The sequence below is a fragment of the Lissotriton helveticus genome, chromosome 5_1, assembly GCF_964261635.1.
Source record: "Lissotriton helveticus chromosome 5_1, aLisHel1.1, whole genome shotgun sequence".
Classification (NCBI taxonomy): domain Eukaryota; kingdom Metazoa; phylum Chordata; class Amphibia; order Caudata; family Salamandridae; genus Lissotriton; species Lissotriton helveticus.
The window spans coordinates 957,280,372-957,306,252 of record NC_136065.1 but is presented as its reverse complement, the minus strand read 5'-3'; positions in this window follow the sequence as shown (position 1 = coordinate 957,306,252).

Genomic DNA, 25,881 nt, shown 5'->3' with positions numbered 1-25,881 from the left:
CCTCAGAGGTCGCGCAATAGTATATAAGTAAGTCCAGCCATTTCTAAACATATTCAACCATTTGCAAACCTATCCATCATGTATCCTTCCATCTATCATTTCACTCATCCATCCCTTCATCCATCCTTTCACTCATCCATCCATTATCCATCCATCCACCCTTTCACCCTATCCATCTGTACACTTATCCATCCACTCTTCATCCCATCCATCCATTCACTCATCCATCCAGCCATTTACCCGTTCACCAATCCAGCCATCCTTTCACTTACTAATCCTTCCACCCATCCACTCTTTTAGTCATCCATCCATCCTCCCTTTCTCTCTCCATCGACCTTTTCACTTAGCCAACCTTCCTTCCATCCGTCCATCCACCCATCTACTCATCCACTCATGAATCCATCCATTGACCCTATCACTCATCCATCTATCATTCCACTCCTTCACACATCTATTCATCCTTTTGTCCATCTACCCTCCCTTTTACTCACTCATCCATCCTTACATCCACCCTTTCACTCATACGTCCATTCATTCACCCTTGCACTTATCAATCCATCAATCCACCCATCATTTCACTCATCCACCCACCCGCCCACCCATCATCCACCCAACCATACACCCACCCACCATCCACCCACCCATCCACTCATCCATCCTTTCACCCACCCACCATCCACCCACCCATCCACTCATCCATCCATCCATCCTTTCACCCACCCACTCATCATCCATCCATCCATCCTTTCACCCACCCACTCCTCATCCATCCATCCTTTCACCCACCCACTCATCATCCATCCATCCATCCTTTCACCCACCCACTCCTCATCCATCCATCCATCCTTTCACCCACCCATTCTCCATCCATCCATCCTTTCGCCCACCCGCTCATCATCCATCCATCATTCCCCTCATCATCCATCCATCCTTCCCCTCATCATCCATCCATCCTTCCCCTCATCATCCATCCATCCATCCATCCTTCCACCCACCCACTCATCATCCATCCATCCATCATTCCCCTCATCATCCATCCATCCTTCCCCTCATCATCCATCCATCCTTCCCCTCATCATCCATCTATCCATCCTTCCTTCCCCTCATCCATCCATCCTTTCCCTCATCCATCCTTCCCTTCATCCATCCTTCCTTTCATCCATCATCCATCCTTCCCCTCATCCATCCATTCTTCCCATCTATTTATCCTTCCCCTCATCCATCCTTCCCTTCATCCATCCTTCCTTTCATCCATCATCCATCCTTCCCCTCATCCATCCATTCTTCCCATCTATTTATCCTTCCCCTCATCCATCCATTCTTCCCATCTATTTATCCTTCCCCTCATCCATCCATCCTTCCACTCATCCATCCATCCATCCTTTCACCCACCCACTCTCCATCCATCCATCCTTTCACCCACCCACTCATCATCCATCCATCCATCCTTCCCCTCATCATCCATCCTTCCCCTCATCATCCATCCATACTTCCCCTCATCATCCATCCATCCATCCTTCCTTCCCCTCATCCATCCATCCTTCCCCTCATCCACCCATCCTTCCCCCATCCATCCATCCATCCTTCCCCTCATCCATCTTTCCCCCATCCATCATCCATCCTTCCCCTCCATCCATCCCCTCATCCATGCATCCTTCCCCTCATCCATCCATCCTTCCTTCCCCTCATCCACCCATCCTTCCACTCATCCACCCATCCTTCCCCTCATCCATCCTTCCCCTCATCCACCCATCCTTCCCCATCCATCCATCCATCCTTCCCCTCATCCATCTTTCCCCTCATCCATCATCCATCCTTCCCCTCCATCCATCCCCTCATCCATCCATCCTTCCCCTCATCCATCCATCCTTCCTTCCCCTCATCCACCCATCCTTCCACTCATCCACCCATCCTTCCCCTCATCCATCCTTCCCCTCATCCACCCATCCTTCCCCCATCCATCCATCCATCCTTCCCCTCATTCATCTTTCCCCTCATCGATCATCCATCCTTCCCCTCCATCCATCCCCTCATCCATCCATCTTTCCCCTCATCCATCATCCAGCTACCCTTCCACCCATACATCCAGCTATTTACATTTTCTCTCATCCATCCTTCCCCTCACTCATCAATCCATCCATCCTCTCTCATTATCCATTTATTCAATCTTTCATTCATCCATTTACCCTTTCTCTAATTCATCCAGCCATCCACCCATCCCTTCACTTACTTACTCGCCCACCTTTCCATATTAATTTTGAGCTGAGCCCTTTTGAGAAGAGGCCCATCAAGAACTTCACCCTCGCTGCAGGGGCCGTTCCAGGACTAGGACAGAGGCCACCCAGGGCGGAGACAGGATCCACCACAGGGGGGGACCAGAGCCATCACAGGCGGAGTGGACTGGAGCCACAACATGGGGGGACAGAAGCCATCACAGGCGGGGGGTGGAATGGAGCCACCACATGGGGGGGACAGGAGCCATCACTGATGGGAGCGCAGGAGCCATCACAGGAGAGGGAACAGGATCCACCAGGGTGGGCACAGGGGTGGGCATGCAGTATTCTAGTATCATCTTGGGCTCCTCGCCCCCTCCTGCACAAGAGGCTCTCTGTCCAAAATGCCATCCCCCACTGTGATGTACAGTACTTACAGGAGATACTCTAAGAGAACTGATTGAACTGATTGTCCTCCATACTTTGTTAATCAGTGTGGGTGCGATTGTGCCTTTTCTTTATTGTATTACATTAAAGACTGCATGTTCAAAGAAAGGAGGTTTGCTTACAATTTAGTGACAGTAATTAAGCTCTGTGAAAAGACCCACGTGCCGCCTCGGTGTAATCTGGCTGAGCAGAGTCTAGGATGTTTGGGGCCCTGGGTAGAAATGGCATGTGTGAGCCCCCCTCTAAATTGCAGAAACATGACGCATTCAAGGCTGTTTGCATCTGAATGGATGCCCCTGCTCCTGAACCTGCAGCCCCTCCCTCTCAGTCACCTTCGAGCACCTCTTAACAGCTCATCAAGGGCTGGAGGTGTCAGGGCTGCCATCCCGCTGTGCCTCCCCACTGTGCCTCTCTAATGCTGATGGGTATCTGAGCTTTGCTACTGCATGGGAGTCAAGAAGGGAGGTGGGGGCAAGCTGTGCGGCTTTAGGGTGCGGCGACCAGGGCCCGGCTAAAATGACGGACAAATGGCGTCCGTTAAAGAATCCTTCACGGACAACGGACAGACGGCCAAAATTACGGACTGTCCGTGAAATTTACGGACGGTTGGTCACCCTATGTGTCCTGGCACTGGAAGCTCAAAGGTACAGTACCATGGATAGTTCCTGTAGAGCCAGAGTCAGTGCAGGGTGATCTATGGTGCGCTACCACGGGCCATCCCTAGAGGTTCCCAGATGAGAATATACAGCGCTGAGCGAACAATGGTGCACTACCACGGGCCGTCACTAGAGGTTCCTGGATAGAGCTGGCAGCAACAACAGGGGAAGGAGGATGCAGGAGCGAAGATGCCATAAAATGCAAGTAGCAACAGGAGTCGAAGCTGAACATCGCTTTGAAAAAAAAAACATAACATAGCAAACAAAATGGTCCTGGACATAATTCAATTAACACATTTCAATGTAATACTCAATTTGGATCTGAGGTATTTCATAGGACTTAATCCTGAAAAATACAAAGGCAAAGAAAAAACATACAAAAAGCCAAATGCGTATCCAGTCTTGTTGGTAATACCCAAAAGAAATTTAAACACAGAATTTTATTCGGCAATATAAATTTGCATTTTATTCCACATTTATATATACATATTTAAAAAGAGAAATAAAGGGGATACTGCCAGGTGCAATAGAAAGTGCAAAAGTACGTGCTCAAGTGAAAGAGAGAAGAATGAATATAAAAAACAATCCAATGTTTTAAATGTCTGCTGGTGCAGCACCCGAGTTGGAGCTTCATTATTTCCCATTAACAGAACCACACCATGAAATTAAGGACTGGCTGTGTTTATTGAAAGCCCCCTTTTTACTCCTTGGGCCGCTCTATTCAAATATTGTCAACAGCATCTGGAATACATTTCCTGTCTTGAGACCTCGCTATTAAGGGCTGAGAGCCAGATCATTTTTACATTTTTGGATCTAGGAGCACATCATTAATTGGTGGCTAACCTCATTGCAGGGGCGCTGTCTTACCACAATATAGGTCCCCCCCACTCCCTGTCCGTCCGGAGGAAGACCCGTAGCTGAGGTGTTGATCCTCCTTCCACAGCGCAAGGGTCGAAACATCGACGATCTCCCCCATTTTTTGAAGCCTGTACCCCGGTCCCCCTTCTTACAAACTTTGTTCAAATAATATGATTAAATACGTGGGGCAGGCTCGCATTAAGGAAATAGAACCTTAGTCTTATGTTTAAAACATTGGATTGTTTTTTATATTCATTCTTCTCTCTTTCACTTGAGCACATACTTTTGCACTTTCTATTGCACCTGGCAGTATCCCCTCTATTTCTCTTTTTAAATATGTATATATAAATGTGGAATAAAATGCAAATTTATATTGCCGAATAAAATTCTGTGTTTAAATTTATTTTGGGTATTACCAACAAGACTGGATACGCATTTGGCTTTTTGTATGTTTCTTCTTTGCCTTTGTATTTTTCAGGATTAAGTCCTATGAAATAACTCAGATCCAAATTGAGTATTACATTGAAATGTGTTAAATGAATTATGTCCAGGACCACTTTGTTTGCTATATTATCGAATACCCAGGTCCTTTGACTTTTTTCTGGGGTATACCCCATTTTCCTAATAGTTGAAAAAAAAACAGCATGCTCTGGTCTGTTTATTCTACTGGATTCTGGAAGATTAAGACACTCCTATCAATGAGGGGCAGGCTTGGAAAGAGTTTTGGGGACACAGTAGCACTGAGGCTGGCATCTCCGACAGTGGGGAAGGAAGCCGACAAATAGCATAGGGAAATTAAAGATGTAAAAGAATGCAAGCAGCGATGTTTGGGAGGTGGAGTGGGTAGTTCGGGTAGATGAAGTGATTTATGACTCTTATTAAAAATAAGTAACTCTGCAGCCATGCAGGGGAGTAGGGCGATAACAAGCTTGGAGGAGAGAACAACATAGCCTCCGGCTCAAAAAGGTCTCAGAACCACAAGGAAAAAGAACAGATGCTAAAATGGGACAAATGTAGGAATATGATTAAGGGGGCATGCCTAATGGGCGTTGACTTGCTTGGTCATTGAGAGCGTTCAGTTGAGGATGATTCCCAGGTTGCGTGCGTGGTCAGTGGGGGTCGGAGCTGCCCCCAGGTCCGTGGCCACCAGGAGTCGTCCCAGGCTGATGGGTTGGAGCCGAGGATGAGGATCTCCATCTTGTCCGAGTTCAGCTTCAGATGGCTGATCTTCATCCAGTGGGCAACGGCCTTCATTCCTTCATGGAGGTTGGCTTTGGTGGAGATGGGGTCCTTGGTGAGGGAGAGGATCAGTTGAGTGTAGTCGGCGAAGGAGATTATGTTGAGGTCGTGCCGTCGGGCGACGTGTGAAAGCGGGACCATGTAAATGTTGAACAGTGTCGGGCTGAGGGAGGATCCTTGAGGTACGCCGCAGATGATCTCGGAGGCTTTGGAACAGAACGGGGGGAGGCGGACGCTCTGGGTTCTGCCAGAGAGGAAGGAGGTGGTCCATTCCAGAGCCTTGTCTCGGATCCCTGCGGCGTGGAGGTGTGCGCGTAGTGTGGGGTAGCAGACGGTGTCGAAGACGGCGGAGAGGTCTAGGAGGATGAGTGCTGCAGTCTCCCCGTTGTCTAGCAGGGTCCTGATGTCATCGGTGGCGGCGATGAGGGCGGTCTCGGTGCTGTGGTTGCTGCGGAACCCTGACTGGGAAGGGTCCAGGATTATGTTCTCTTCTAGGTATCTGGTTAGCTGTTAACGATTTTCTTGATGGCCTTGACCGGGAAGGGGAGCAGAGAGATGGGTCAGAAGTTCTTGAGGTCTCTTAGGTCTGCCTTGGGTTTTTTGAGTAGGGCGTTGATCTCGGCATGCTTCCAGCTCTCTGGGAAGGTCGCGGTCTCAAGGGAGAGATTGATGATGTTGCGTAGGTGGGGTGCGATGGAGCTGCTTGCTTTGTTGAAGACGTGGTGCGGGAATGGGTCTGACGGAGAGCCGGAGTGGATTGTGCTCATGGTCTTGATGGTGTCATCGACGCTCACGCTGGTCCAGGCTAGCAAGGGGATGTGGTCGATGGTGTGCGGAGGGTCTGTTGTGTTGCTGTCTGTTGGGGCTGTCTGGGTGTTGAAGCTGTCGTGGATGTCTGCTATCTTGCGGTGGAAGAAGGTGGCGAGGGAGTCGCACAGGGCTTGCGGCGGCGGGATGTCGTTGGTGTTGGAGCTGGGGTTGGAGAGTTCCTTCACGATGTTGAAGAGCTCCTTGCTGTCTTGTGCATTGTTGTAGAGGCGGTCTTTAAATGAGATCTTCTTGGCAGCCCTGATTAGGTGGTGGTGGTTGCGGACGGCGTCCTTGTGTGCGGCGTGGCTGTCCGGAGTTTGTTCACTGTGCCATTTCTTCTCTAGTTTCCGGCAGGCTTGCTTGGAATCTAGAAGTTCTGGGGTGAACCAGCTGGCCCTCTTGCTGGTGTCTCTGTGGGGGGTTTCTTCAGTGGGGCAAGGGTGTTGACGCAGTCCTTGATCCAGCGTCTGAGGTTGTGGGTAGCGACGTCGGTGTTGGAGGGTTCGGTGGGTGGGCTGAGAGCAATGTTTGCATGAAGTTGGTCTTCGGTGATTTTACTCCAGCAGCGGCGGGGGATCTGTTGGGTGCGGTGGTGTGTGGTGGGTTTCTGGAAGGTGAAGTGGATGCAACGGTGGTCGGTCCAGAGGAGTACGGTGGTGTGGCTGATGGAGACGTGCGGGCTTGAGGAGAAGATGGGGTCAAGCGTGTGGCCGGCAGAGTGGGTGGGCGTTGTGCCGAGTTGTTTCAGTCCGAAGTTGGTGAGGTTATCGATCAGGGTTGTGGAGTTGTTGTCGTTGTTGCTCTCAAGGTGAAAGTTCAGGTGTCCGAGGAGGATGTAGTCGGTGGAGGTCAGGGCGTGCATGCTGATGAAGTCGGCGATGGAGTCGCTGAACTGGGGGCGGGGCCCGGGGGGTCGGTAGACAAGGGTGCCTCTGAGGGTGGAGTTGGGTTCTATGTGGATCTGGAAATGCATGTGTTCGGCGGTGCTGAGTGCGTCGTCGGTGCCAGTCGAGACCCTGATGCTGTTCTTGTGGACGATGGCGATTCCTCCTCCGACTCCGTTGGTGCGGTCTCTGCGGGTGATCTTGTAGCCGTCTGGGATGGCTATGGCGATGTCGGGTGCGGAGGAGTTGTTCAACCAGGTCTCTGTCAGGAAGGCGACGTCTGGGGAGGTTGTGTTGAGCAGGTCCCAGAGCTCCACAGCGTGTTTGCGTGCGGAGCGGGTGTTTAGTAGTATGCATCGGAGGTGGTTGAGGTCTTTCGGCAAGAAGATTAACAATTTTGCAGCATTAAGCAGCATATTCAGTGATACTATTAACTCTTTTTTGAAAGTGTACTAATTAGAACACAAAGCTTTGTTTTGATTGAATATCACGTTTAGCAGATTCCATTCAAAATATTATTCCTGAATAAATAATGTTTTTGTCCTGCAAGGGAAGACAGAAATAGAATGTATCTACTCTTTGTTTTCACCTTCTGCTCTAACTCACGGAATTAAATAATTTGTATAACGCATTCATGGGTGCATTCAGCAGTAAACAAACAAACATGTTTATCTTTCCTGTAAGAAATGGTGCACATTTTGTTCATTCCAAATATATTTCTAAACTAATCTTCCGAGTTTATTCTGCCTTCACTCACTATGCTTTTGTAAAACGAATGTATGAATCAAGATATCAAACTCCATTGAGAATTAAAATGCTTAGGATTTCTTTCACTTTGTGCGCCCTTTCAAAATAACTGCTACTTGGCGACAGATGTTTGTGGTAGCACCAATTTGCCAGAATAATGAAACAAACCCTGTTTAAATTACAATTCAATACGTAAAAATATTTTTGGGTGATGCAGATCAATATTGTTTTCCCAGTAAACATTAGGGGCATTAATACATTCCAGTCGCGGCCGGCATGTCTGGAGGGAAGGGGGAGGCGGAGTGGGTTCGCGCGTGGAGAGGTGTTTTAAGGTACCCCCCCAAAAATATAGGCTTACCATTACGCCGGCCGGGTCCCGCGTCTTCTCAGATGCGGGACCCGGCCGGCTCCCACTCACCTGCCTCCAGGACAGGAAACAGGCACCCATGCGCCCTCCGGACCCTCCCCATGGCCAATCACAACGCTGCAAGCAGTGTTGTGATTGGTGGGGACGCCACCCAGCCAGGAGCTTACAGGGAAGGCCATGTTCCTGCTGCATGGAGAAGATCAGAGTGCGCATGACTGGTTTGGGCAGCCCCAGAGGGCCAAACAAAGAGTCATTGCGCCCTCAGGAGTGGGCACACCACTCTTCCCCTGCCCTGCCTGCTCGCAGAGCAGCCCCGCCTGCAACCAAACATAAAATGATAATAACGGAAAGTTATTACCACTTTACGTTTCTGCTTCTGGTAATGTGAGAAAGCAGTGGGATGACGCTCCTCTGCCCTAGTGGAGGAGTGGAAACAGATCTCCGTCTCTTTAGTACCCGTCTAATACCTGAATACACCAACCAACAGTTTACAGGTGCAACACAAGAACAGACACTCCTACAAAGCACCTACCACTGCCTTGCAACTCTGCTGTGTTTATTTATTAACTTTTGCTCCTTTCAGGCTAGAATTATTTTACTTGAAATCTTTGAATTATGCAGCTGATGTGGGATTGCGTGCTATATGTGGAAAATCAGAATTATGCAGAAATTACTGTGGCCGCAGAATCTCGTAATTCCAGTGGCCCTGATTATAGAGTGGTCCTGAAATGTAAATTCTGGTTAGATAGCGCCTTGAAACCTTTGCTATATGGTTATTCAAAATAAATCACTAGACTACATAAGTAATGTTTGTTAAGATATTAATGAATGGTTAGTGCAGGCCTTTCTTTACTAGATTTTGACACTGGTACTGGATCCTTGAAACTGATTTTAATGTCTGAGTGGATATGCATTATGTGTGAGTGAGTTTTCACCAGATTTTATTCCCACGTAATAAATATATGTGCTTCTACATAAGCATTTTCAACAATGATGTAATTTATGAAATCATTTGTGGTGTCATATGTGAGGTTACGAGCAACTGCACTAGGGCAAAGTGGTTGCATTGCCTGACATGTAAGCTGTATTTCAGTGTTTTAAAGTTTTGGATTGGTACCATAACTCATACCTTAGTTTTAAACGTCCTTCAGTTTACCTTTCCCTTAGCTTTAGAGAAACTTGCATCTTCCTTCAATCTAAAGGCTCCAATGTAGCAGCAAAGGATTTTAGACTTCATTGTTGTTTATATTTTTATGAGGCGATCATTAGAGAAGCCAAAGGTAAGTGTTGTTTGGGTTTTTCCATGAATAACTAAAATACTCCTGACAAAGCACTTGTGAATGATGTACTATGCTTATTCAGTGGCCGTCCTAAACAATGAATAAATAAAAGCGAGGTGCATCTGCAATATTTCAAAAGAAATGGCACTTTCTTTTCTTTTATTTATGATGTATATATCTGATAAATGTAAGTCGCGATATTCCACGCCGAATGATGTTTTGTATCTGTGGATATATTTGAAAGAAACAACTGAGGATTGATAATAATGCTTGTTGTCACCGTCATATATGTACAGTTGCAATAACGAAACTTCTCAGGAAAAAAATACATTTACACATCTTAATATTTTCCAAAGACACTGATATGGACACACTCTCACTGGGCATACATGAACAGTAGATCACTGACACCGGGACACCAGCACTAACATGGTGAAGTTGACATGGGGAATGTGACTTTAGAATCTTGACATGTTATGTGATATAACTAATGTTAACTGTCTTTCTAAAGCGCGCAAACCCCCTGTGAGTGTTTCCCAGCGCTTGTAGCAGGTGAGTGAGGCCAGCCTGATGGGCTTACTCAAAATGCCAGGACTTCAGCATCTTGTGTAAGTCAAGAAGAGATGAGGAGGAGGCTCTGCTGTGTTGTAGGAGCTCGTTGCAGGCTTTCAGAGCCGAGTATGTGAAGGTGCTACCCCTGCCATGCTTTTGTGTCTGTTCAGGCTGTGTGGTAGTAAGAGACCGGCAGAGTGGAGGTGTTTGGATGCTGGTGGAAATGCATGCGGATGATCAGAGCCAGTGTTGTTGAGTGCTTCGTAGTATTTGATAAGTAGCTTGAAGTGTGTGCTTGTGGAGCTGTGCTTGTGGAGGTCTGTTGTGATGTGGGGTCAGCATGGGAGTTTGAGGACTAGTCTGGATGCATCATTCTGGACAGCCTGACATCTTCTTGTGAGCTGGTTGGTTATTCCTGCATATAGGATGGTACCATAGTCCATTCTGCTAGTAATCAGGGCTTGTATGATCGTTGTCCTGGTGCTTTTCGGTGGCCACTTGAAGATTTCCTTCAGTATCCTTAGGGCGTTGAAGCAGGAGGAGGCAACTGTGTCGACTTGGGTGTTTTTTTTAAAGATGTGTTTCTCTTAATCTTTTTTTTTTTGTAAAATTTTTATTTTGATTGAAACAGTAGAAAAAACAAGGCAAGGGCCCCCGAAGTGCCACACATTCCCTCGCACAGGAGGACAGTTTAACATAAGATTGCTGGCTTAGAGACCGTGTAGTAACAGAAGTACATAATCAAGTTCAAAGTTCTTAGATCAGCAGTCCATTAAACTCTGCAATGAGGACGTGAAGGTTAAGACCACTGATTGGCTTGTAGGTAGAATATCCTGTGCAGCAATGCATAGGGTAGTGTGCCCTGCAATATGCATCCCAAGGGCCCAAGATCAAGGAACACAAACAAGCCCCCCCCTCCCAGTCCACCCCCTCCCAGTCCACCCCCTCCCTCCCCATGGCGGTGACTCCATTCGCCCCAACTGCCATCCCATCATTCACTCTAGATTTGAAAGAGGTGTAGTGATCTTAAGGACGCGGGACACACAGCTGATGGCAACCCTTTAGAGAGAAAGGTAACCAGCGGGCCCCACTGAAATGGAAAGTTCTTGAAGTTACCCAGGAAGATGTCCGCCATTCTTTCCATACTTAAAAGTTTCCAGAGCCTTGCGTGCCACAGGGAAATTGCTGGTGCCCCCTTCTGTTTCCAAGCGGAAGCTAACGTGAGCTTGGCAGCTCCTAGGCAGAGCCACAAGATCTTCTTGTCCGCCCGAGTCTGGTATTCCAGGCCAGGATCCCGCAGGCCCAGCAGGACAGAGGCGATGGAGTTCTCGACAGGATAGCGAAGAATGTCCTTGATATGGGAGAGAATTTCCTCCCAATAAGGCCGAATCACTGGGCAGTCCCACCATATATGGCGGAAGTCACCAAGGAGCCCACAACCCCTCCAGCATTTGTCGGACGTGGCCGGATATATGCGATGGAGCCGAGTCGGGCAGAGATACCAAAGCATAAGTGTCTTAAGATGCGCTTCCCTTAGATGTAGTGAGTGATTAAACGCAGTCAGATCCCGCCACAGTGCAGACCATTCGGTATCAGAGATATCTCTCCCCACCATTTCCTCCCACTGTTCCATGTAACGAGGCCTGGGCGCCACAGCAGATCGAAGCAAGAGCTGGTACAGGAAGGAGATAGTTCCTTTCATGGTAGATGTCCGCAGTAAGAAGGCCTCAAATAATGATAGTGGTCTTGTAGCTGCCTCCCGTATTCCAGGTGACGTAGCCCAGTGGAGCAATTGCACGTGGTGATATCGTTCAGTCTGGGGGATCCCATAGTCCCGTGTACAATTAGCAAAGGAGAGAGGGTCCTGCCCATGAAACAGATGGGTTAGTGCTCTACAGCCCCCCTCCCTCCAAGCATCAAAGGGACCCTCTTGGAGCGCTGGCGGGAAGGCTGGGTTGAAATGTATGGGTGTGAAGGGTGAGGGAAATGTAGTCCACCTCTCGTCTGAGGCTAGCGAATCCCAGACTTTCAACGTCGTCCCCGTCGGGGTGCTAACGTAAGCGTTAAGAGGGCGGTCTTTCTTTGGTTTCCACGCCAGGTCCCAGACTGATCTACCCGACACGCTCCGGTCCATGTGAAGCCAGTGCTTCTCCGACGTTTCCTGCGACCACTCCACTAACACCCTCAGTTGTGCCGCTCTATAATAGAGCTGCAGGTCCGGGAGTCCGACTCCTCCCTCAGACTTTGGTCGACGCAAGACTGTAAAGGGAAGACGAGCCCGCCCCCCCCTGCCATATAAATCGCAATATCTGAGTCCTGAGGCGTCGAAAGAAATCGCTATCCAGTGGGATGGGCAGCGCCTGGAATAAATATAGATATTTGGGAAGGAGAACCATCTTTACAGAGTGGATCCTGCCCAACCAGGACAGAAATTTAGGTTTCCACCTGTCCAGTTCAGCTCGTGTTGTCGCTAATAGAGGGGGGAAGTTGGCCGAGAACAATCCGCCCACCGTCGAAGTCAAATGGACCCCCAAGTAAACTATCGAACTGGTGGCCCATGCTAAGGGCGTCAAGGGACGCACCCGCTCCACCTCTGCCTGCGACAGGGTGAGATTCAGGATATACGACTTACTATAGTTGACCTTGAAACCGGCCACCGCTTCAAATTGCAATAAGGCCTCCCTGATGCAGGGCAACGAGTGTTCCGGGTCCGCCACCGAGAGCAGAACGTCGTCCGCGAAGAGCGTGATTTTATGTTGTTCTCCCGTGAAAGGGATGCCCCGGATCCCCTCGCTCTGACGTACCGCCAATGCTAAGGGTTCAATGCTCAACGCGAACAGGAGAGGCGAAAGAGGGCAACCCTGCCTGGTACCCCTGGAGTGTGGAAAGAACGCCGAGAAGTGTCCATTCACTGTCACCCGGGACCTGGGATTGCAAAAATTGGCCCTCACCATACTAATAAATTTATCCGAAAAGCCATAAGCCGACATTGTGTTAAATAGGAAGCCCCAGTCCACACGATCGAAGGCCTTTTCGGCATCCAACCCAACTAGGACCGCTGGGATGCGGAACCTATCTGCCTTTTCAATGAGGTGTACCACCCTCCGTGTATTATCGTGAGTCTGGCGCCCCTTGATAAACCCGGACTGGTCAGGATGAATAATTGCCGGCATCAGATCTTGTAACCTGCGTGCCAGGATTGCTGAATACAGCTTAGCGTCTATGTTAAGTAGCGCTATTGGGCGGAAGGAAGCGCACTGGGTAGGATCCTTCCCCGGCTTCGGCAGGATCGTAATGACCGCCTCCGCCAAAGTTCCGGCCGCGGCACCAGAGGTGGCCATATCATTAAAGAGGGACACTAGGAAGTTGCAAAGTTCAGTGGCGTATGTCTTGTAGAAGACGGCCGTATAGCCATCTGGCCCAGGTGCTTTGTGCAGTTTCAGATTTTTGATGACCTCAAGCACCTCTTCCCTGGTGACCGGGCCTCCAGCAGATCATTCCACTCCTTTGATATCTGGGGGAGCGGTAGGCGCCGCAAATACTCCCTTTGTGCTTCTGCATCGAGGCCGTCCCCTGCGTAGAGGTTCGCATAAAAGCGGCCAAAAAGGCTCGCCTTCAATTCGTCCCTATGCTGTAGCACGCCCGCGCCATCCTTAATCCCGCCGACATATTCGCGCTCCCTCCTGTCACGCAGTTGACGCGCTAGGTGTCTACCCACCTTATTCCCAGAGGAATAAGATTGTCGCCCCAGCCTCAACATCGTGAGTTCAGCCCTGTTATTGTAGTGAGCTCTCAGTTTCCCTCGGACCGCCGTAAGCGGGCGTAGGGTCACCCTCGACGGACGGAGCTTGTGCTCTTGTTCGAGGTTGGCCAACTCGGCCTCCAGGTCCTCCCGGTCTTTCCGCCTCAACCTGTTAAGAGTGGCGTTAAGGCCTATACACGTACCCCTGACTGACGCCTTAAAGGCGTCCCAAGTATTAGCTACCGATGTATCCGTTGTGGGGCTGAGATCAAAAACTCCCTAATGGCCTCCCGTAGTGCCTTATTCGATGCGTCATCCCTGACAACCGAGGCTGGGAAGTACCATTTCCGCTGTCCGTTACCGGACAGTGTCCAGCGAAGGGTGAGAACCAGCAAACTGTGGTCGGAGACTGAAAGCGGGAGAATGGTGGAATCTAGGCCATCTCCCCGAAGGGCCTGACTGAGGAAAATATAATCTAATCGGGAGTAGGAGTGGTGTACATGGGAAAAGAATGTGTAATCTCGGGAAGTAGGGTGATAAAATCGCCATCCATCAATCAGCCCCAATTCACCCACCATCTGCTGTGTTGCACCCGAAAACACTCCTGTATCAGCCCTGTGAGACCTAGAGCTATCCACAACCTCATCCCACACCAAATTAAAATCCCCCATGAGGAACAAGTGCCCATCAGTGAAATCCCCCACCTTCTGCAGCAGGTCCTGTAGGAACTTATTTTGGCCAGCATTAGGGAGATAAACCACTACAAAGGTACACATTCGCCCCCGAACAACCCCTTTCACCATCAACCAACGGCCATCCTTGTCACTGCGCACCTCTACAGGTTGGAAGTGCAGCGCGGCGTGGAAGAGGATGGCCACCCCTCTGTGTTTCGTAGTAGCAGAAGACCTGTAAATAAGAGGGTAAGCCTTATGTCTGAGGCGCAGCTCGTCTTTGCACGCTAGATGCGTCTCCTGGAGACCCACCACATCCAGCTGATGGTCAGTCACATATTTCCATACTTTCTGTCGTTTCTGCGGCGAGTTAAGCCCTTTAACATTCCAGGTCCCTATACTAATAGGCATCACAGAACATCACCCCGACCCCTGCCAATGCCAGCCCATGAGTCCCCCCTCTCAGAGGCCTAAACTCACCCGCCACCTGTAATGCCGATGTGTTACCCCCCCCCCCACCTTACTCCTTTAACCGGACCGCAAGTCATCTTGAACCGTGGGTACGCCCCCACTGGCCCAATCCTCCGTATTTCAAACGTGCATCTCTGCCATACACACCCCCTAGCACCCTTGTCACCACCATGGACCTTCCCCGACCCCCTCCCCTCACGCCCCCCACCCCCCAACACACCCCACAACAAAAGGAACAAGAAGAAGAAGAAAAAACTCAAGTCACTGGAACCCCCCTGGGGGTGTGGATGGGGACCCAACATCGGATCTCCCAAGGCCAAAGGGCGGGGTGTCGTCTCGAAAAGTACATACATAACCCCAGTACCTGAATGTGCGTGCCCCTCCGGCACCAAGGTGAGCTGCCCGAAGATCAGGCCGCCCCGGAGCTCTGCTGCGTCGACGCCAGCGTGGCAGAGGCCACTGACGCCACTGCATTTCCACGCTCCTGCAGGCTAGTCGTGTGGTCAGGCCTCCTGCGGCTCGCCTCCAGTCCCACTCTGTGCCAAGACGAGGAACGGTGTCGTCTCCGTGGTGAAGGACTGCGACGGGCCTGCGTCGGCGTCTCCTCCTCAATCCCCAGGAGTGCCTTCGCTTCTCGGAGAGATCGAATCTGCGCCAGTCTATTCTGCCAACGGAAGACTATGCGGAAGGGATGGCCCCACGAGTAGGAGATGTTGTGCTCTCTCAAATAAGCAGTGACCGGTCGAAACTCGCGCCTCTTCTGGAGCGTGGAAGCAGCCAGGTCCTGATAAAGCTGAGGACGATGGTCTCGGAATTGCAGGGAGGGAATGTCCCGCGCCTTCCTGAGGATTCGTTCCTTGAGTTGGAAATCGTGCACACACACAAGTATGTCAGGGGGAGGTCCCCCATTCCGCCTGGGCAGCCCCACTCTATGGACTCTATCCATTCTGATGTCCTGCACATCTTCCTCATCCAAAATATGAAGAAAGAGCGCCTGCACATATTCTCTGAGATCTCCCGCTTCGCCTTCCCAAGGGACCGCTCGAATGCGGATGTTATTTCTGCGGGAACGATTCTCCAGATCCTCAGCGTGGGCCTGCAGATCTATGTTCTGTTCCATGAGCCGGAGCACGTCCTGTTGTAGCAGGTGGACATCATTGGCCACGCTGAGGTCATGGTCTTCCAGAGTGGCCACTCTCTCCCCAAGACCGTCGACATCCCTCCGCACCTCGCGGAGATCCGAAGTTATCTGGGTTCGGAGCTCAGCAATATCATCTTTGATGGAGGCGAAGAGTTCCTTCATGAAGGCCTTAGTAGCCGGGGCCTCATCATCAGACCGCCCCGGAGATGCGCTAGGACCGGGGGAGGCCGGGGCCTGAGAGCCCCTAGCTGACCCATCTTTACCAGGCTTCCCCTTGCGTAGAGAGGCGGCCATCGCTGTTGCAGCCCACCACCGGTATCAGGTCAAAAGAGCGGTGCACAGGGGAGCAGAGACCACCAGAGCCTGCTGCAATAACCAGGCGGAGGCACCGCCCAACAATCTCCAGCCGTCCCCCCTGCGCCCCAATGTCAAAGTTAGTCCGGCGTCTCTAGCCTGTAGACCTCGAGGCCCCAGCACACAGAAAGTACACCCCGGGCAGGCAGGTGCATGGCGGCGTGTGAGCAGCAGGCCTGCCAAGGGTCTCAATACCAGCCAGGCCTCCCGGGCGCGTGAGTCAATCGAAGCGCTCCCTCCACAGGGCACAGGGCCGCCGCTAGGTCCGGGCGAGGGAAAGCCGCCTTCTGGGCACAATCATCTCCAGGGGACCTTCAGAGGCCCCCAAAGCCTCATCAGCCGGGCACCGCGTTACTTCACCGGATCCCCGGTCAATCTGCGTACCTGCAGCCTGCTTCGTCGCTGTCCTGTAGCAGGGCTCCCCCGCCGAGGGGACGAGCGCTCACACTGCCCTGTGTCTCCTCTCAGCCGCCAGTAGCCGTGCCAAGCCGATCATGCACACTCAGGGCCAAGCTGAGGCCCCCTAGCGTGCCACCCCATGACCGCTTCTGCTCTCCACTGAAGGGCCCAGTCGCCCCAGCTGCCATGCACCGCCCAGGCTGCAGCGCGGAGGAACGGCCCCCAGGCGTAGCGCAGACCAATTCGCGGACCAGGCCTCAGTCCCCGGCCTCAGTTAGGCCGCCTGCCGCACCGCAGGGCCCGCCGTCCGCGGGTGATAGGCTCCGCCCCCTCCCGGGGCTCAAGGCCACGGCTCCAACCGGGTCCGTTCTCGCTGCCGCTCGGCCCCCGGAGCGTTCCGCGGCAAAGATGAGGCAGCACCGACCACCACCGTTCGCCGAGTGCCTCTAGAGTTCCCTGCTGCTCCGTCCGGCGCTCCAGCATTCAGCGCCTCTCAGGGCGCGAGGATCGCCGCCAGCTCCAAACTCACGACCTCGGGCACTAAGAGCGTCGGAACTCACTCCGCTGCCAGCCACCGCTCACAGTAGGCTCCGGAGCGACCTTAAGCCCAGAGGAGCTCCTGGGGTCAACGCTGGACAAGGCTATTGAAGGCCCGGCGCCGGAGGGGACAAGAAGCACGTCCTACTCCGTCGCCATCTTGGCCACGCCCCCCTCTCTTAATCTTTTACATGTGATGTATATATTTTTTTATTTAAAAACATCTTTTTATTAACATTGCTCCTAGTACCTTAAATTACAGGACAGTAATCACAATGAATAAAGATTTCCCTTATGGCTATCTCAATTTTACCATAAACCTAGGTTCATACTAGGAATGACCTGTCCTGCGCCATGTATTAACAACAAGTGTGCTTTCCATTTATCAAATTTTATTTATTTTTTCATAGTTATATCACAAAAAAGTTTTTTTTATATAATAAACTTTTTTCTTCTTTTTTATAAATCATGATTTCTTATTTCTCTAAGTCATTATATTATTTCAAACAAATTATATACATATAAAAACAGTTATTTCATCATCAAAATACATTTGTATTATTATATCCAATACCACTGTTTTTCCAAATTCATGAAAACCTTAGATATCCACACCTAAATCACATGCATCACTCACACATTCATACCCTCACATACAAACATTCAGACAACCAGCTATTCCTATTACACTGGAAGGCTAACAGAGAGAACAAACTCTGACTGAGTAACCACAGAGTATTATATGGGATCACACGCCAGGTCGACGCGCGTTTCGGTGGGCTTGTACCACCTTCCTCAGGACCTCCACAGAATCCCTTTCTGTTTTTTAGGTGGGAACAGGATATTCCATAATTAATGTGATAAAGAATCACGTTGTTTTTCCCGGAGTACCAAATTTCTCACTCCGCTCCAAATTGACATGCACGTAATCATGTAGTCAGGGCTATTCTCGAGGGGACTTTCGATGTACCAGTTTTTAAGTATATATCTTCAACCACTTCTGTTTCTTTAACTTGTAAAACGATATGACTTCGTTTTCCTATCTCTCTTCATCACAATGTCTTGGTGAAAGAAGGAAAGATTTCCCCTTTATTATTTAGAGTTTTCCTTATCTGCTAGTTTGTCAGTCCATAGTCCAGGATTCACTCGAGAAACGCCCGCCGTAATCATACAGCATGTGATGGAATTGCGATATACAATACAGATTAAGACATTTGAGGGCACAAGCAGGGCATCCAAATGTTGTGTTCATGTCCCTGACTCTCCCAGCATCTGAGGTATAGATTTTTTATGTATTTCTTTTTATTGACACAGTTCACCTATTGACAAAGTTCTCTGCATGTTATATAAATGTTATGGTTTTTATGCAATATAAGTGGATCACTGCCATAGCATTTGAATTGTTTTACTTTTTTTTACATGTGTGAATTGTGTTTAAGTATTTATGACTATTGTACTTGTATGGTCTTATTTAGACCGAATAAAGTTATTTTTATGATGTTTATGACTTGGATGGCCATGTCCAGTTTTTGACTGTAATGATTCCAAGGTTTATTGCTTGTGTGCTGGCCACTGGGGCGGGTCTGAGGTCTGTAGGCCACCAGGTGGAGCCCCAAGACGTGGGGTCTTTCCCAAAAACTGCCACTACGGTCTTGCCCATGTTTAGATTGAGGCATTTGGACTTCATCCAAGTGGCTACTTTGGTCATGCATGTAGTGCAAATGTTCCTGGTTTTTGGCATTTTGTCAGAGAGTGACAGTATCAGTTGCGTATCATTGGCATATGGGAGGATGTTTATATTGTGAGTTTGGATAACGTCTGCCAGTGGGGTCATGTATATGTTGAAGGGCTTTGGGCTGAGGGAGGAATCCTGTGGGACTCAGCAAATGAGTTCCCATGCTTATGAGAAGTAGGAGGGTATCATGTCAGTTTGGGTTCTTCCAATGTGGTGCAGATCCACTCAATGACGTGTCCCTGAATGTCTGCTTAATGAAGTCTTCTGAACAGATTGGGATGGAAAATGGTGTTGAAGGCTGCTAGTAGTTCTAGGAGAATGAGGGCTATAGTTTCTCCTCTGTCATCCATTGCTTAGATGAGGGCTGTTTCCATGGTGTGGTTTTTACATATTTTTATTAGCAATTTTTTGTAGTGAGTACTTTTATCTAGCACGTTTCTGTAGTGCAGTGGTATTAATGTACTTTTGATACAATAAAATAGATCAATTACAAGTCACAGGTTAAGGGTATATCTAAATGGTACTGGAACATAAAGTATACGAAAATTGCATAACATCAACATCCACATGTATTAGATTATAACCATTGAGATATTGGTAGGGTAGTGTTCTCAACAGGTGAGAGCTCGGACAAGTGAGTAAGTATAGGTGCTTGCACAATAAATATGTCTTTGGTATACTTCTAAAAGAAAGGACATTGTTAAAAAAGAGATAAAAGTAAAAAAGGTTAGTTAAGATAAATTGAAAAACAGGGCATATCAATGACAACCTGAAGTTGTGTCAGTTTTATAAAACGTAAACTTGTCTAACATTAAGAGTTTACCTCATGGGACATTGATATATTGTTAAAATCTGAAAATAAAGTGCAATGTGGCCAATACAAGATCTTTGTGCTATTACTTTACTAAATTGTCAACAATGCAAAGAATGCCATGTTTTACCCTTGCTATTCTTCAGATATTGGCTAGATGGCCTCTAAGCACAGACTCAACTCCGATATGCCCACCAAACATCAACACGATTCCAGTGTATATCTTTCTGAGACCTGTCCCTTCCTTTCAGGTTGTTCCTTCTCAGAGACCTGCCCCTTCCTGTTAGGTTGTTCCTTCTCAGAGATCATTCTCTTCCTGTCAGGTTGTTCCTTCTCAGAGACCAGCCACTTCCTGTCAGGTTGTTCCTGCTCAGAGACCATCCCCTTCCTGTTCTACTAGTGTTTATGATCAGCATACCAGTGTGTTTGGAAGCTTCTTTGACTTGCATCTGCTGTTCAGTTCTTTGCTCTAGCTCAAGCACCTGTTCCAGTTGCAGCTCTCAGCTTTGCCAGTGTTATGCCTGTAACAGTACTGCTGGCTCCAGCTCTAGATCTGGTCCAGGCTTGATAGCTCCACCTCAGCACCAGTACTGGCCTTACTTCATATTTGTCTTTTCTAGATCTGTTGCAGTCCTGGTCTACTGCTGGGCTGATTCAGTCCTGGTCTTATTCCATCTGTGCTCCAGGCCTGCAAGCTCCAGCTTTGCTCCAGCTTCAGTTCTGCTCCAGTCCTGTTCTTGCACCACCTCTGATCCAGGACAACCAGTACCAACTGTGCTCAAGTACTGGTCTTACTCCAGCACTGCTCCAGTCTTTGTTTTGCTCCAGCTTCCTTCCAGGCCTGTCAGCTGAACCCCTGATAGAGCGCAAGCTCACCTGCTCAACATACTCACCTGGGCCCATAAAACTAAGCATATATTTAAAAGGGTAAGCTTACACTCAATCAATTTTTAATTTTTACCATTCGGGATCTATACCTTTAACTTACCAATCGATGTCACCGATACCTAAAGTCCTAGAGGATCAAGGGAGTTAGCAAGAAAATAGGTAGAATAATAACATTTAACATTTCATTAAATAACCACAAACTCGAGGAAAAGTTTAAGTTCTTTATCTAAGTAAAATCTTTAAAGTTTGGAAACTATGAACTCAATAATTTCTTAGTCAGAATAATGAAAATGTAAACAAACATGTGCAATAATTTGGAAAGAAATATTGTTATGCATTAGACAGAGGATGAGTAGATAAGGGAAAACAGTACAATGACAAACCCACACTTTATAGTTACCTAGAAAGGTGTGAAGACCATCCCTGGCCACAGGCTGAGACAAAAGACAAGAATCCCAAAGTGCAGGTGCCAGCGAGAAAGAACAGGTGCAGACCAGAATCAGGACAGGTTACGGACCAAATTGGATCAGAAAAGGACCAACACAGGCTAGGACCGGCACCCACAGCTAAAGTGCAATGCCTGCTTCACACCCCTCTGTGCAGCTAACAGCCGAACCCCGATTGGGTCATCGAACTCCTTCGCAGAACACTGATTGGGTTATCAAATCTTCTGACAGAGAGCTCCGCCAGCAACTCTGCTCTCGATCACCTATTGAGCGTGTTGGGTCAGTGACAGGTCAGCTATTCGGACAAGTCGGACAATCTAACTAGCTAAGCCTACCCTAGTTATACTATATTCCAGGTCAGTGTACCACCCCCAAATGTTGCAAATGTGTGAATTCAACAATTTTATTGGACAAAGGACGAGGAGTAGTCATCACACCATATTGATATGAGGTAACTTGTCAATCATGTATTTAAATGTTCCCTCCCATTACTTTTTCTTCCCATGTACTTTTTATTCCGCCCGGTAGTGAATGTAACAATAAGACATTTAAACATTTTATTCAATTCAGCTTCCTCTGGCAGGGTGAGGAGTTCACTCTTCTCATAGTTCTTGCCATCCATGTCAGATAGGTTCAATGCCACAGCTTCAGCGGTTTGGGGATTCTTACGCACAGGCGCAGTTTCTCCAAGATGGAGTTCTGAGGTACATTTAGACCCAAATACGATACATGCAAAAATAGAAAAGAAACAGTTTTAGAGTCACAGAATAAAATGAAAGCACTGTATACCACTTCTTTCTACTTTATACCCATTATTTTATTTTAACTATTGCATTAAATGTTAAGCAAAACAAACAGCTTAGCAAAGCAGCGATGCAAGCTTCTCGCACGTTAGGACACAGAACAGCCATCTTAGTTCTAGTGCACAAACGTTTCCCACCAAGCAAAATAACACGTGAGTGTGACAGACACAAGCGCAGTAGAAAATCCCGCGTAGCAGCAGCCATTTTAATACAAGCGGATTATAGTTAGTAAAAGTACATTGTTGAGCTTCCCCTAGATATCTAAATGTCGTGTAATGCAATATTAATAAAACAAAACATGTTAGTTAGTACATTAATATTATTTTATAGAAGGCTGAATACAAGCAAGTCACTTTACGTGTGCAACCTTGCTCCATCAATCCCCTCTTTGAAGATATTTTATATCATCACTAATTAATGAAACAGACGTCAACTTTCACGTTTCACCCAACTCAATTTCTTCAAACTTTCTGTTAGAATTTTTTCCATTTTTCATATGAAGGTCTTTCACTTTCTTGTACAAATGTCCATTATGCTCCTCTAACTCAATTTCGTTAATATTTCTTTTCTTTCCTTTCTTATTCACTGTATATGTCATTTTATGCTTATGACATTTGCAACAAGTTATTATCCCTAAAATCATTAGGGCTATTCCCACCATTGGCATCAGTATTCTACCTACCAAACTTTCTCCTACGTTAGAAAACCAACTACCTATAGAGGAGAGACTATCTGTTAGTCTCTTCCATGCACTATCAACCTCCAGTGGTTTGCGTTCTTTTTCTAAGTATGTAATATTCCTTACATACCCTTTCAGTTTTATACTTTTGTCAGGTATGTAAGTGCAACGATGTTGCGCTTTCAGCATTATGCAGACTCCGCCCTCTTTTGCCAACAATGTATCAAGAGCAAGTTGATTTTGTAAAACCATTGACCTTACCGCAACCAGTTCAGTATTGATCATTAAAAGACCTCCAGCAGTGTCAGTTGATAAACGATCCAACACTGTTGACAATTTGCAAATTCTTTGAGTTTTCAAAACAACTCCCACTGGAGGTATCAATGCACTAAATATATCACCTACAATTTCTGCAAAACTAGCTCTTTTATTACGTTTTAGTCCATTAGTTTCTTCATTGCTTCCAGTGATTGTGTTTACATGGTATACCTTTGGGAATACTATTCCAAAATAGCAACTCCCGTACCAATGATCAGGCAGTTTGTAATGTGCTTTGTTCCCACAGATGTAATAAATTCCAGGAAATACTGGCTCAGTCCCATCTTTGAAACCCCAACCCCCAATTACTTTATAATTGTGTTCACATTCACTAGAACCAATGAATATATTGTTATAATAACTTGTTCTCGCTCTGTGGAGACAGAGTTTCCCTTTCTTTTCAAAGTCCAGCCACATAGCAGCATGAGTTTTGCCATTCATGGTGTATTCTTTATTTTCTGCCCATTTAGGCCTTTTTTCGTTTCTGTTCTGTAGCTTTTATCTGGAAATCCTCTCCTTTTTCAACTAAATTCAAAAATATCTTTTCTTCTTCATGTAAAATGCATGTTAAATTATTCTTGTGTGCTTCAGCTATGTCTATTGTACCTATTGTTATAAAGTATTCACCCATATAATGAGTAATGTCACCCTAAGTATGTACAGGATTCAGATTACTATGAATAGGAAGTTCAGAGAAAATCACGTCTGAGTTAGAATAATTATACTGTAAGGGTCCTTTCTTGTAAAATAAACTAGCTAAAATACTACATGAAATACCAGAGTCAAGGGCAAATGGTGATAAGTGACACCTTCTGCTACAGACAATGGTAGCTTCATACAAACATAGCAATCACTTATTTCCATTGCCTCTACATAATGTACTAACAGATTTGTGAATACGTTCAAGTGTGTTCTATTTCTAACTTTATCGTAATGTAATTCTTCCTCATCTGATGCTTCCAATTCTATTCTTTGCTGTCTAAAACTATCTATTCTTCCATGTATATTTAACTTTTAAGGTACATCTATTTGCTCATGAATACTAGTGTTATTCTTCTCACTTTTATCCATTATATCAGGAATAACTACTGTTAGTCCTAACCATGCTATGAGTATTATTACTATACTACATGTGCATATTCTACAGCATGTTATTAAGGAGTTTCTTTTCGGTTTACCATTAACAGTATGATCAGCCATTTTTGATTAAGGAGACTTAACCCCTCTTTGAGACATTTCACAGATTTTTTATGTTGTGAAATTTTCAAGTTGGTCTCACTTCTTCGTCTGTTGGATCATCAATTAATTTGTCATCACTTTCATCACTCAGTTCTAAATTTTCAAAATCTTCAAGGATAACATAGGTCCATTCAGGGCCTCTGAACTTATTATTCAGTCTTTTCAATCGTGGACTTCTCCTTCTTGGTTGTTCTGTGGAAAACCGAGTTTGACTTGATATTTCGTTTACTTGCTCTGGTTCTTCATTTATTGGTGTAAGGCGAAATTTCAATCTTTTGACAAAACCAGGCCACTTATCTCCCTTTCTGAGTCTTTTAGCTGGCACTGTACTTTGTTTTTCTTCAATTGCTCTTTTATTCTCATTTAGTTGTGGCACAATTTGTACACCTTCAGCGTCTGTATCTCTCTCTATTTGACTTGGTCCAGGTCTTGCTTCTGTTTCTTCTGCCTGGATGCTAATCTGGCCTTGTTCAGGAGTGTTCTGTTATTGACTTTGATTTTGTTCACTTATTTTTTCCTGAACACGTTTTCTACATCTATCTGATCCTGCTCAGGTATCTCGAATTTTAGTTTTTCTTCTTCCTGAGCTTTTGCTCTATTACCTATCTGTCCCTCCTCAGACTCTGGAACTGTGACAGGTATCTGGAATGCCTGAGTATATTGATCTCTCCTATCTGTTCCTCCTCAGAATTAATATTGGCTTTGATGTCTGTAATCTGAGTATGTTCTTCTATTCCTGACTCATCCTCACTACCACTCTGTCTATCTAAATAAGTACGACTTCTAGTTCTCACAACATCTGCAGGAATGTCAATCACTGGAATCCATTCATCCTGACTGGTGCTCGGTTGTTCATCATCAACTACTTCGGAATCACTTTCTTGGCACTCCTCAGCAGCACAACCTTCAGCTTCAGTTTCATCAGGTTCAGGCACTCTTTTAGTATGACTTGCATGGTTTCAATTCGGAATTCCTTCGCATTTTACTGCTGCAGTGGTAACCAATATCACTTGTTTTGGCTTTCCCCACCTCGGAGTTAGGCAAGATTCTCGGGTATGTTCTTTTATCACAACCCAGTCACCTGGAATCAGATCATGTGCTGGAGTTGATTGTCTGGTGACAGCGTCTTTTTCAACCTGGTGAGAGATAGAATGCACTTGGTCAGCCAGTTCTTTGCAGTAGTCTAGTACTAAGTCATCAGATATATTTATCAGCTTGTGTCCTGGCACCCCTGCCTGCCTGCCTCATTGCCCTTCCCGTGAGTATTTCATGAGGACTCAAGCCTGTGTTTCTGTCTGGAATGCTTCTGAGTCCCATCAGAACAAGAGGTAAAGCATCTGGGCATTCTAATCGAGTTGATTCATATATTTTTTTCCAATCTTGACTTGATTGTGCCATTCAGTTGTTCTACCACTCCAGAAGCCTCTGGGCGGTATGCACAGTGCAGCCTTTACTCAATTTTAAATGCTTCACAGATTAGACCAATTATTTCATTATTAAAATGTCTTCCTCGGTCTGATTCAATTGTTACTGGAAAACCGAAATGTGGTATGAGCTCTCTAAGTAATAATTTTGCTACTGTGATGCTATCATT